Source organism: Tetranychus urticae, unplaced genomic scaffold, assembly GCF_039701765.1.
Source record: "Tetranychus urticae isolate SD_2017Ah unplaced genomic scaffold, NJAU_TeUrti_SD_1.0 Scaffold_4, whole genome shotgun sequence".
In the NCBI taxonomy this organism is placed as follows: Eukaryota; Metazoa; Arthropoda; class Arachnida; order Trombidiformes; family Tetranychidae; genus Tetranychus; species Tetranychus urticae.
Window position 1 is genome coordinate 407,501 of NW_028315836.1, and position 12,500 is coordinate 420,000.

Here is a 12,500-nt window from a genome sequence, read left to right on the forward strand (position 1 = left end):
TTGATTTAAAACTGAAAAATTTTTGCATACCCCTGGAAAAAACCGAACTTTAACTTTTTCCATTGAATTACATGTTAAATTTTTTTGCATACCCCTGGAAAAATCCGAACTTTAACTTTTTCCATTGAATTACATGTTAAATGGTGTAAAATGGAAAAAAGAGCTGTTTTGGTGATTTTAGCGAGGTTTTAGCTAGTTAACCTTGTTTTGATTTAAAACTGAAAAATTTTTGCATACCCCTGGAAAAAACCGAACTTTAACTTTTTCCATTGAATTACATGTTAAATTTTTTGCATACCCCTGGATTTTCGATGATGACTCATTATAACGGAAGAACGAGGTCGATTCACGGTACCAAATCTTTTGGACATTATCAGCATTAGGTCAACTAATGATTGCGTAATTTTGATCGAGTTCGTGCTGTTGGTACCAGAGGAAATCGCCTTTAATGGTTGAGCCCATAAAAGCAATGAGAATGTTCGAATTGGCGCGATTTTAGGCCACTTGCGTTTAGTAATTTAGGTCATTAATAAGCGCATGCGATAGTCGGCACTACTGGGATATTACCCCGAAAAACATGATCGCGATTGACCTTATGGTTCAAAAGTTATTGGGTGTCAAAAATAGACACGGACTTAGTCTAATTTTCAGAAAAAGAGGTTTTAGATCACAACCAGATTTATTGTGTTATATGTTGAGAATATGTGTCTTGATCTAAAATCTTTTACATACTAATAGCCATTGTTGATCAAAGCTTACCTAACACTCATACCATCTAGGTTGCATTACTGCATACCTTGGCCAATTTACGGACAAAATTAATTTTCAAAATTTCTCTAAGTTTCTCTTTCACCTAGCCCCTTACCCATAGGGCTGACATACATGGCCCCCATAGAAAAGTTGGTACCCACGGTCCATAGTATGCATTGGTACAAACATTGAAGAGTTTCCATCGGCCAGTCCTAAGATGACACTTTACCCATTGATGGTTATGGACCCCGTTCTTTAGTATGGCGAATATCTCAACATGGCATATCTCAACAACGACTTGGTCTACAGCAGCCATACACATATCAACAAGTTCATCTCAACAAGACCTATCGATTGATACCATAATTACTACTACGGGGTGTCCCAATCACTTCCTAACAAGTGATCCCCTATTTACCATACATACTTATGTATACCATGATGTACACTACTATCTCAGCTCACACTTATGCTAGACTTATAAACAGCATATTAACAGACTCAGCAGAGTCTAATAAACACAACTAAATCATTAGTACAATGATAACATAAGTGCTCGCTGAGATATTAGATGAAAACCCATTTGTCACTGACTTTCTCTAAATATTGATGTTTCATTAATAACTTTGTAACCACTTTGTGGATCTCTTTCAAACCTGTTTTATTCAACTTGTTATAGTTGCTTTACACTAGAAAAGACTTTAAAACAAGTCTTCAACCTGACCGTCCAATACTAAACACCTATCATTCATGTTCCACTGATTCTGCTCAAAACCCAATGTATGCTAGAGTAAACTTACTCTTTCGCTCCCTAACTTTTGTATACGCCTAATCAGCTTATTTAAGCTCGAACAAACACAATAAAATATATAGTTAACATCTATCTTGACTTTGGTGAACTTTACTTTACTTTAACCAAATCTTCCAATATTCTCTTTGAGAACTTCTCTGAAAGACTTAATAGTATTTTAAGTTTGTGTACACACACAGTATACCCTCGACTAACATCGGGAAGACTATTCCTAAGTTCATTTCAACTTGTTTTCAACTGGAAGTTTCAACAGGTTATGGGCCCTTCACCCTTCCAATAGACTGTTTAACTCTGCATACAATTTTAAAAGTTAACTCTTCGTGTCAAAAACAATTTGTGTTCATCAATCTAGTGTTTTGTGAAAGCATAAGTATACATACAAGTATATATCAACAATGTCCAACATGAATGTGTTCAACCCAATCATCATTAAACTTGAGAAAAACAACTATAGACATTGGAAAGTCAGCCTTGAACGGGCTTTACGTACAAGAGATCTCGCATCTTACATTGATGGTAGTGCTACCCCACCAATTGAACCAGACTATGATGATCCATCAGTAAACCAAGCTCAAGTGCGAAAGTATGAAAAAGATTCTACTGCGTATCGGATGAACGACGCGCAAGCAATGAATATGATGGAATCAAGCCTTAGTCCAGAATATTATTCGATCACAGCAAACTGCAAGACAGCTCTAGAAATGTACACCGCAATCACAAACTACATTGAAAGAAAAGGAGCAAGTACTCTTTGGAATTCACAACGTAAGTTATCAGAGCTTAAATTCACTTTGTCTCATAATGTTACTTCCTATTTCGCCGAGCTAGAGCAAGCAGTAGAAGCGATGCGCGACGCTGGATCTGATATGAAAGATCACACAGTGATTGCTAAGGTACTTGAAGATCTGCCTAAATCATTCCAACAAATAAAAACTCAAATTCATATTAAGTTGAACGATAATGAAACATTAACTCTCAGCCAAGTTAAGAGATATTTACTAACCTTTGAGAACGATCTTATTAGAGAAGATCCAGATAAACACGGTGCTGCATTAGCCGTAGTAAAACGGACAGAGAAGAGATGCTTTCATTGTAACAATAAAGGCCACTTAAAGCATGAATGCAGAAAATTGCAGAAACTACTTAATCAACGCGGCCAGTCATCCTCTAACTTTAACAGACAATCTAATAGCATGAATAATAATTACAGCAATCAGCAACAACGCATGAATAACAGCAGTTATTCAGGTCAAACACAAAATCAAAGTTTTGGTAATTTTCAAAGATACCCCAGCAATTCAAATTCCAATAGTTATAACAACAATCAAAGGCCCTCAAACTATACTAACAATTATGCCACACAAAATAGAAATAACAACTTCCGTAGAAATAATAGCCAAAACAGAAATTTTAACAATAACTCAAATTCTAACCGAAATCAAGCCAATATTGTTAATCTTGCTGAAACTAACTCTGATGCTGAAATCTTTGAAAACCAAACAATTGATCCTTTTGCGAACTTTGCTAGAATACTTACTACATGTAAGAATAATGACTGGGTGCTTGATTCTGGAAGTAGTTTCCATTTAACCTCAAAATATGAGAACTTTATCAATTATGAAGAATTGAGAGAACCAATACATTTGACTATTGGTAATGGTGAAACAATCAAAGCGATTGGAAAAGGAAGCATCCAAGTTAGTTGTTTCGATGGAAACAAATGGAATAATGTTATATTAGCAGGAGTACTCTATGTACCTGAGCTGGGTGAATTCAACCTTTTTAGTTGGGCTCAAGCAGCTAAAAAGGGTTATTTATTGCAGTCAGATGCAAAGCTAACTAAAATAGTACATCAAGAGACAGGAACAACAGTGATTACTGGACAATTAGTAGGAACCTCATTTGAACTTAACATTAGAACAGTTCGAGATGAATCCTCTACTTTGATTGCTTCAACCAATGTTGCTCTTAGTACTTTACATAAAAGACTTGCACACACAAACATAAGAAAGATTCTTGAAATGATTAAAGCAGGAATACTGCCTAAGGCAAAGATTGACATTGATGTTAATAACTTTGTTTGTGAAGCCTGTTTAGAGGGTAAAATGGCTCGTAAATCCTTTAAAGCAGCACCAAGTAGAGATTTTAAAGTTGGAGAGTTAATCCACGCAGATCTTCAAGGTCCAATGCAACGCACTAGCTTAGGACAATCACAATATGCACTTCTAGTTAAAGATGATAAGTCATCTTTCAGAAATATCTTTTTCTTAAAACATAAGTCTGATACTTATGCATCGCTCTCTGCCTACATTGACTATGCTAGGCGAAAGACGGGTAACTATGTAGCTGTGTTAAGATCTGATAATGGAGGTGAATTCATTGATCAAAGAGTTAGAGCTCTACTAAATGAAAAAGGAGTAAAACATGAATTAACAGCTCCATATACGCCTGAACAAAATGGTAAAATTGAACGTGACAATCGCACTGTTACTGAATTAGCTCGCACTATGCTACTTGAAAGTAAACTACCAGCTTACTTATGGCCTGAGGCAATGGACACAGCAGTCTATATACTTAATCTTCTACCCAACAAAGACACAGATGTGTCTCCATATGAACTATGGCATGGCAAGAAACCCGAATATTCACATTTGAGACAATTCGGTTGCATTGTTTATGGACATATACCTGATTCTCTGAGAAGAAAGTGGGACCCAAAAGCAAAGAAGTTTTGCTTTGTTGGTTATACTGCTACGGCTAAAAACTTCAAAGTATTCTGCCCAATTACTAAACTAGTAACAATCATCAGAGATGCCAAATTCATTGAGCATAAGACAATAGACGATGTCCCAGAAAAAGCAGATTATGAGAAACTTCTTGAAGAAGTAGCCAAACCAAGTAATGAACAAAATAACGATGAACAACAAGAGCAAACGCCAACAGCTGAAACTAATGATAAGCTTGAAGATACTGAAAAGCTTAATGCTGATCCTTTACCTCTGAATGAACAAGAAGAAGAGCAAAGTAAAGATACGGGTGAAACTACAGATTATCCCAATATCTTGCTTCAAGCCAATCTCACCATTAAAGAACCTCTTAGCTATGAAGAAGCTATCAACTGCAATGATGCTGACCTATGGATAAGTGCTATGAAAGATGAAATTGCTTCTTTAAACGCTAACAATACTTATACCTTAGTGAAAATACCTGATGGTAAACGCACTATTAGTTGTAAGTGGGTATTTAAAATAAAGAAGAATCTCGATGGTAGTGTCGAAAGGTACAAAGCCAGACTGGTAGCACGTGGTTACTCACAAAAGGAAGGCATTGACTACAATGAAACATTCTCACCTGTTGCTAGATATGATAGCATAAGAGCATTACTCAGTATTTCTGCTGCTTATCGAATGCATCTCCTGCAATTCGACGTAAAGACAGCTTTTCTTTATGGAGAACTTGATGAAGAAATTTATATGGATCAACCTCTTGGTTTTGATGACGGCTCTAACCGTGTAATGAAACTCAATAAAGGTCTATATGGCCTCAAACAAGCACCACGGCAGTGGAATGCTAAAGTTAATGAATTCTTCTCTGCACACAACTTTACAAGAAGTGACCAAGATCATTGTATCTTTTACAAGACTAAACCATTCCTTACAGTATGTGTTATTTACGTGGATGATGGTCTTGTTGCAAGTACAGACCAATCAGAACTACAAGAACTTACCGCATCTCTAAGTTCTACTTTTGAAATGAAGTTTCATACGCCTCAAGTTTTTGTCGGGATGGAAATACGGCAAAGTCCTGATAGAGAATCAATCTCCATACGTCAAACTACTTATATCAATGAACTATTAAAAAGGTTCAAGATGTTTGACTGCAATAGTATGACAACTCCTGGAGATAGTAAGACTAAATTGGAGCCCACCAATGATCCACCGAATACAAGTATTCCTTATCAGGAAGCTGTTGGTGCACTATTGTACCTATCAATCATCAGCCGTCCTGACATAACATTCCAAGTGAATAAGGCCTCACAATTCAACAAGTGCTATAATGAGCAACATTACACAGCAGTGAAACGAATATTTCGTTATCTTAAAGGCACGGCTGATACTGGTATTACTTATACACCTGACCCAAATAATTTTAAGCTTATAGCTTACTGTGATGCTGACTATGGTGGTGACCTTGCTGGACGGAAGTCAACTTCTGGCTTCGTTGTTACACTTGGTGGATCACCAGTCTCATGGGCAAGCCGACTTCAAAGAAATGTTGCTACCTCTACTACTGAAGCTGAGTACGTAGCCATAAGTGTCTGTGCTAAAGATGTTATATGGTATAAACGACTACTAGAAGAACTAAAGGTCAACATTGAAACACCTATTCCTATCATGTCTGACAACCAAGGTGCAATAAAATTGTCTAAGAATCCAATGTTTCATAATAGAACGAAACATATTGACATGTGTTATCACTTCATACGAGATTACCAAGAAAAAGGCTACCTATCAGTCCACTATATACCAACAAAACGACAACCAGCAGACTTTCTTACCAAGTCACTCGATGCGCGCAGCTTCGAACCATGCAAAACATTTCTGAACATTGTTCCAATTAACTAACATTGGCTTTTGAGCACGGGAGAGTGTTGAGAATATGTGTCTTGATCTAAAATCTTTTACATACTAATAGCCATTGTTGATCAAAGCTTACCTAACACTCATACCATCTAGGTTGCATTACTGCATACCTTGGCCAATTTACGGACAAAATTAATTTTCAAAATTTCTCTAAGTTTCTCTTTCACCTAGCCCCTTACCCATAGGGCTGACATACATGGCCCCCATAGAAAAGTTGGTACCCACGGTCCATAGTATGCATTGGTACAAACATTGAAGAGTTTCCATCGGCCAGTCCTAAGATGACACTTTACCCATTGATGGTTATGGACCCCGTTCTTTAGTATGGCGAATATCTCAACATGGCATATCTCAACAACGACTTGGTCTACAGCAGCCATACACATATCAACAAGTTCATCTCAACAAGACCTATCGATTGATACCATAATTACTACTACGGGGTGTCCCAATCACTTCCTAACAAGTGATCCCCTATTTACCATACATACTTATGTATACCATGATGTACACTACTATCTCAGCTCACACTTATGCTAGACTTATAAACAGCATATCAACAGACTCAGCAGAGTCTAATAAACACAACTAAATCATTAGTACAATGATAACATAAGTGCTCGCTGAGATATTAGATGAAAACCCATTTGTCACTGACTTTCTCTAAATATTGATGTTTCATTAATAACTTTGTAACCACTTTGTGGATCTCTTTCAAACCTGTTTTATTCAACTTGTTATAGTTGCTTTACACTAGAAAAGACTTTAAAACAAGTCTTCAACCTGACCGTCCAATACTAAACACCTATCATTCATGTTCCACTGATTCTGCTCAAAACCCAATGTATGCTAGAGTAAACTTACTCTTTCGCTCCCTAACTTTTGTATACGCCTAATCAGCTTATTTAAGCTCGAACAAACACAATAAAATATATAGTTAACATCTATCTTGACTTTGGTGAACTTTACTTTACTTTAACCAAATCTTCCAATATTCTCTTTGAGAACTTCTCTGAAAGACTTAATAGTATTTTAAGTTTGTGTACACACACAGTATACCCTCGACTAACATCGGGAAGACTATTCCTAAGTTCATTTCAACTTGTTTTCAACTGGAAGTTTCAACATTATATGTGGTGAGTGTAGTTGCTGAATTGAGAGAAGCAACCATCAGTAGTTGATGGGGAGGTAAGTGATTGTCTACGGTTATGGATAAGTCAATGCATCAAGCAGTGGTATGGTCCAGACTGTAGCTGTTCACGCATCTATTCCTGTTATTCTGTTGATGTTTGGTGGTTGAAGAGACGGGCCTGAATGGGTTTGGATCGTCAATCATCTTATCACCACACACTATTATACAAAGGTAGAGTACCTGCAAGACCTAAGGTCTTCCTTGGTACGACTGACAATATCTATGAGAGTTGGGCTTTAATGCTATCAGACTTCATATCTTGCATATATGTTCAAACTAGTCACTCAACAGAGTGAGCAGTATTAGTATTGAGCTCTGCTTGTGCAAAGCAGACCGCAGATTGATCCAAGAAATTGGTATCAAGCGGTTATAATACTATGCTGTTTAGTTGACTTGCAAACGTACCCAGCAATGGTTACTCCTGCTAGATGTGCTTGCACATTTTAGTGGAAGAAGATGGATTCTAAAGAGTTTTCTGCAGAATCATCTTAATGCACGACATAAATCTCGATACCTCGTTAAAGTTAACATCCACTTGCTGGTTGTTAGCTGAGGATATCGTATTTATAGCTGCAAAAACAACTTGTTTAGCATTTTACTTTGCTAAAACATCAAGTTACCTGGTTGATCCTGCCAGTAGTCATATGCTTGTCTCAAAGATTAAGCCATGCATGTCTAAGTACATACTGTTTATAAAGTGAAACCGCGAATGGCTCATTAAATCAGTTACGGTTCCTCGGATATTCTTTTTTACATGGATAACTGTGGTAATTCTAGAGCTAATACATGAACAAGTGTTCCAACCTCAGCTTGCTGACGGAAGGATCGCATTTATTAGTACAAGACCAATGATTCTTATTCACCTAGAACCCTGTTCAGTGATTTCGGTCGCTGTCTAAGGACTAGCAGTGGGGATCTTAGCAACTTCGGTTGCATTTCTTGTGATGACTCTGAATAACTGAGCAAATCGTATGGCCTCTGAGCCGACGATGTATCCCTCAAGCAACTGCCTTATCAACTGTCGATGGTAGGTTATGCGCCTACCATGGTTGTAACGGGTAACGGGGAATTAGGGTTCGATTCCGGAGAGGGAGCCTGAGAAACGGCTACCACATCTAAGGAAGGCAGCAGGCGCGCAAATTACACAATCCCAGTACGGGGATGTAGTGACGAAAAATAACAATACGGGACTCTATTGAGGCCCCGTAATTGGAATGAGTACAATTTAAATCCTTTAACGAGGATCTATTGGAGGGCAAGTCTGGTGCCAGCAGCCGCGGTAATTCCAGCTCCAATAGCGTATATTAAAGCTGCTGCGGTTAAAAAGCTCGTAGTTGGATTTCAGTCGAACCTATGGGGTCCACTGATTAAAGGGTTAGATGGTGATGTTAGGTTTCTTGCTTGTGTCTACGGATGCTTGCTTGAACCTTCATTCCTCTTTCCTGGTGGTTACATTCATAGTGTTTAGACAGAAAATTGCTCGATATTTGCTATCAATGCTCTTTACCGAGTGTTGATTCAAGCGATCGAGACTTTTACCTTGAAAAAATCAGAGTGCTCAAAGCAGGCGTCCAAAACCTCGAAAGAGGTGCCTAAAAACGGTATGGTCAACCATCTATATGATGCGTACCACTACCTTAACTTGAATGATCTTGCATGGAATAATGGAATAGGACCTTGGTTCTATTTTGTTGGTCTTAAGAATCCAAGGTAATGATTAAGAGGGACAGACGGGGGCATTTGTATTGCGGCGCTAGAGGTGAAATTCTTGGACCGTCGCAAGACAAACTACAGCGAAAGCATTTGCCAAGAATGTTTTCATTAATCAAGAACGAAAGTTAGAGGTTCGAAGGCGATCAGATACCGCCCTAGTTCTAACCATAAACGATGCCAACCAGCGATCATTCTGAGTAACTAATTTCATGACTCGAATGGAAGCTTCCGGGAAACCAAAGTTTTTGGGTTCCGGGGGAAGTATGGTTGCAAAGCTGAAACTTAAAGGAATTGACGGAAGGGCACCACCAGGAGTGGAGCTTGCGGCTTAATTTGACTCAACACGGGAAAACTCACCCGGCCCGGACACTGAGAGGATTGACAGATTGAGAGCTCTTTCTTGATTCAGTGGGTGGTGGTGCATGGCCGTTCTTAGTTGGTGGAGTGATTTGTCTGGTTAATTCCGATAACGAACGAGACTCTAGCCTACTAAATAGACTTGCAGTTTACACTGCAGTACTCCCCCTTAGTCAACCTGTGGGTGGTAGTATCTCTTGATGGTTTCGGCTGTTGAGGGCTCTGCTGCTATTAGCCTACAGAATTGGCTAGGGTAAGGATGCTGTAGCACTGTAAGGACTTCTTAGAGGGACAAGCGGCGCTCGCAGCCGCACGAAACAGAGCAATAACAGGTCTGTGATGCCCTTAGATGTCCGGGGCCGCACGCGTGCTACACTGAAGTGGTCATCGTGCATACTGTTTCCTGCTCCGAAAGGAGTGGGTAACCGCTTGAACCCATTTCGTGATGGGGATTGGGCATTGTAATTATTGCCCATGAACGAGGAATTCCCAGTAAGCGTGAGTCATTAGCTTGCGTTGATTACGTCCCTGCCCTTTGTACACACCGCCCGTCGCTACTACCGATTGAATGATTTAGTGAGGACTTCGGACTGGTCAATCCAGACCATTGGGAAACTAGTGGTCGGATTGTGCTGGAAAGATGTTCAAACTTGATCATTTAGAGGAAGTAAAAGTCGTAACAAGGTTTCCGTAGGTGAACCTGCGGAAGGATCATTAACGTATTACCCTCTTATTATAAGAGAAATACAACCTTCAAACAATCAAACACTCTGCATAGTGATATTGTAGATGCTAATATGGTGAATGCAATTGAATTGTATTTGCATTAGAGTCGCAATTGTGAATGTTTATTGCAAACATTTAGCCATTGCAACATGATTCTAATTTGCATTACATTCGTTCATTCATACATCCATCTTTCATTATCCAATGCAACAAAGAGTGAGGGTTATCTAACGATAGCCATAATTTCTTTTGCAAAACAATTGTAGTTTATAATGAAAAGCCTGTCTTGCTACATACTTGGTACCTGATCAAGTCTTCAGCTTATGCTGACGGCAAGGTTTAAAGAAGGAAGTTTTACACTTCTTCGCCTAACTAAGTAAAGACAACTATGGTTTTTATAAACTGCATACAATTGTTTTCAAACCCTCTCAATGCAGATTTAGGATACTTATTAAAAGTCCCACGGTGGCAAAGATACATCTTCAAGCGGTGGATCACTCGAATTACCAATCGATGAAGAACGTAGCTAGCTACGATAATCGGTGCGAATTGCAGGACACGCCGAGCACTTGAGCTTCCAACGCACATTGCGGCTTTCGGGTCTTTTCCGAGGTCACATCTGTCTGAGAGTTGAGATGTAAAATAATCAACAAAACACTTGCATACTACCATATATGCATTGTTTTGAGAGGATTGTATATTTATATGCATGAATCTTGATGTTTTATTCCTTTTCTTAATTGCAATTCGTTGCAATTTAGTAAGGAGAATCTCAAATCTACTTGTTTCACATGATAAATTTTGTGTACAATGCATATTTCATCTCTGCAAGCAGTATATATGAATAGATACTAGCATGAGATTCTAAGGTTAGTCGCCTATCTGACGACGCTAAAGTCGTATTGCAGATAACTATGGTGATCAACTAACCTGTTAACTGATGAATCTTCTTGCACTTGTATAAATCGTACAAATAGTAGCTATTTCATTCTGTTAAAGCAGACCTAAGAAGTAATGCAAAGGCAAAATTTGTGCAAACATTAAAGTAGATTTACGTTGCTTGCTTGCAAACAACACAAATAAACATTAATCAACTTAATCAATATTTTTGATCTCAGATCAGGTGAGGTTACCCGCCGAATTTAAGCATATAATTCAGCGGAGGAAAAGAAATCAAATGAGATTCCCTGAGTAACGGCGAGTGAAAAGGGATGAGTCCGGCGCAAAGGTTTTCCATTGAAAGGTGGAAAGCGGTGCTGCGTAATGGTTAGAGTCACGATTATTTCAACTAAATCTGCAAGTCCCTCTGACAAGGGCCCTCTTCCCAGAGACGGTTCTAGGCCGGTGGCAGATCTTGGTTAATGGAATATCGATTACTGGCTTTAGTCGCGGATAGAGTCAGATTGCTTGAGAGTGCAATCCAAATTAGGAGGTAAACTCCTCCTAAGACTAAATACGATGGTAATATCGATAGCAAACAAGTACCGTGAGGGAAAGTTGCAAAGTACTTTGAAGAGAGAGTTCAAAAGGACGTGAAACCGCTTGTAGAGAAACGGATAGAACCACGAAGTGTAGCTGAGAGGAGAACTCAGCTCCTCTTGTGTATTGTTGCCTTTTTCTATTCAGTGCTAAGAATGCTTTACAGCGTTCCAAGATCAGTAGGTTAAGGGGTAACTTTTAGCCTGCCCTTGGATCTTGGTATTGATAGGAGGAGTGCAATATGTGCATGAGGAGTGCATTTTCTCAACTCTCGTGCTCAAACCACGACCAATGTGAAGGAGAGTGCAAAACTCTTGTTCAAGTGATAACAGCAAGGTGTACTAAACACACACCTAATCAGCATTTAGTTTTCACAGCTACTAATATTCCTTGCGTTGTTAGACTTAGCCTGTGAGCTAGTGTTGGCAACTGTTACCACAGTCACATTGGAGATGAATCTCTGCTTATGCAGGGTCAACAATGCTTGTCATCTGCTCTGACGAATCCGACTAGTCTTTCGTTGATGATGTCTGTTTCTTCACCTGGTGTTGAAACAACTCATGGATTGGCTGGCTTTTGGTGGTTTGTTGGTAAAAGTGGCAAGCTTACGTTAACCTAGTGATTCTGTGGTCAGTAGATCGGTACTCTATCCGACCCGTCTTGAAACACGGACCAAGGAGTCTAACATGTATGCAAGCTGATCAGTCTTGTTTAGGCTTGAAAGGCGAATTGAAAGAAATTGATATGATGTATGCTTGTAAGAGTATACCGCAATATCAGCCCGTGATATATCCACTTTACCGAGATTTTCGCGGAGCACTAGTATATA

General features: G+C 38.9%; 3 non-coding genes across 3 annotated transcripts in view; all 3 read left to right on the forward strand.

The window, feature by feature from the left end:
* The first annotated feature begins 8,013 nt into the window (after positions 1 to 8,013).
* On the forward strand, positions 8,014 to 10,183 carry LOC149092943 (small subunit ribosomal RNA). Its single transcript, XR_016200404.1, has one exon. It is a non-coding gene; the product is annotated as a small subunit ribosomal RNA (ribosomal RNA).
* A 487-nt stretch (positions 10,184 to 10,670) lies between these two features.
* On the forward strand, positions 10,671 to 10,825 carry LOC149092944 (5.8S ribosomal RNA). The gene has a single exon (XR_016200388.1). It is a non-coding gene; the product is annotated as a 5.8S ribosomal RNA (ribosomal RNA).
* A 476-nt stretch (positions 10,826 to 11,301) lies between these two features.
* LOC149092945 (large subunit ribosomal RNA) overlaps positions 11,302 to 12,500 on the forward strand; it is a 4,168-nt gene continuing 2,969 nt past the window's right edge. The window contains exon 1 of the ribosomal RNA XR_016200414.1: positions 11,302 to 12,500. This exon is cut by the window's right edge and continues 2,969 nt beyond it. This is a non-coding gene — a ribosomal RNA (large subunit ribosomal RNA).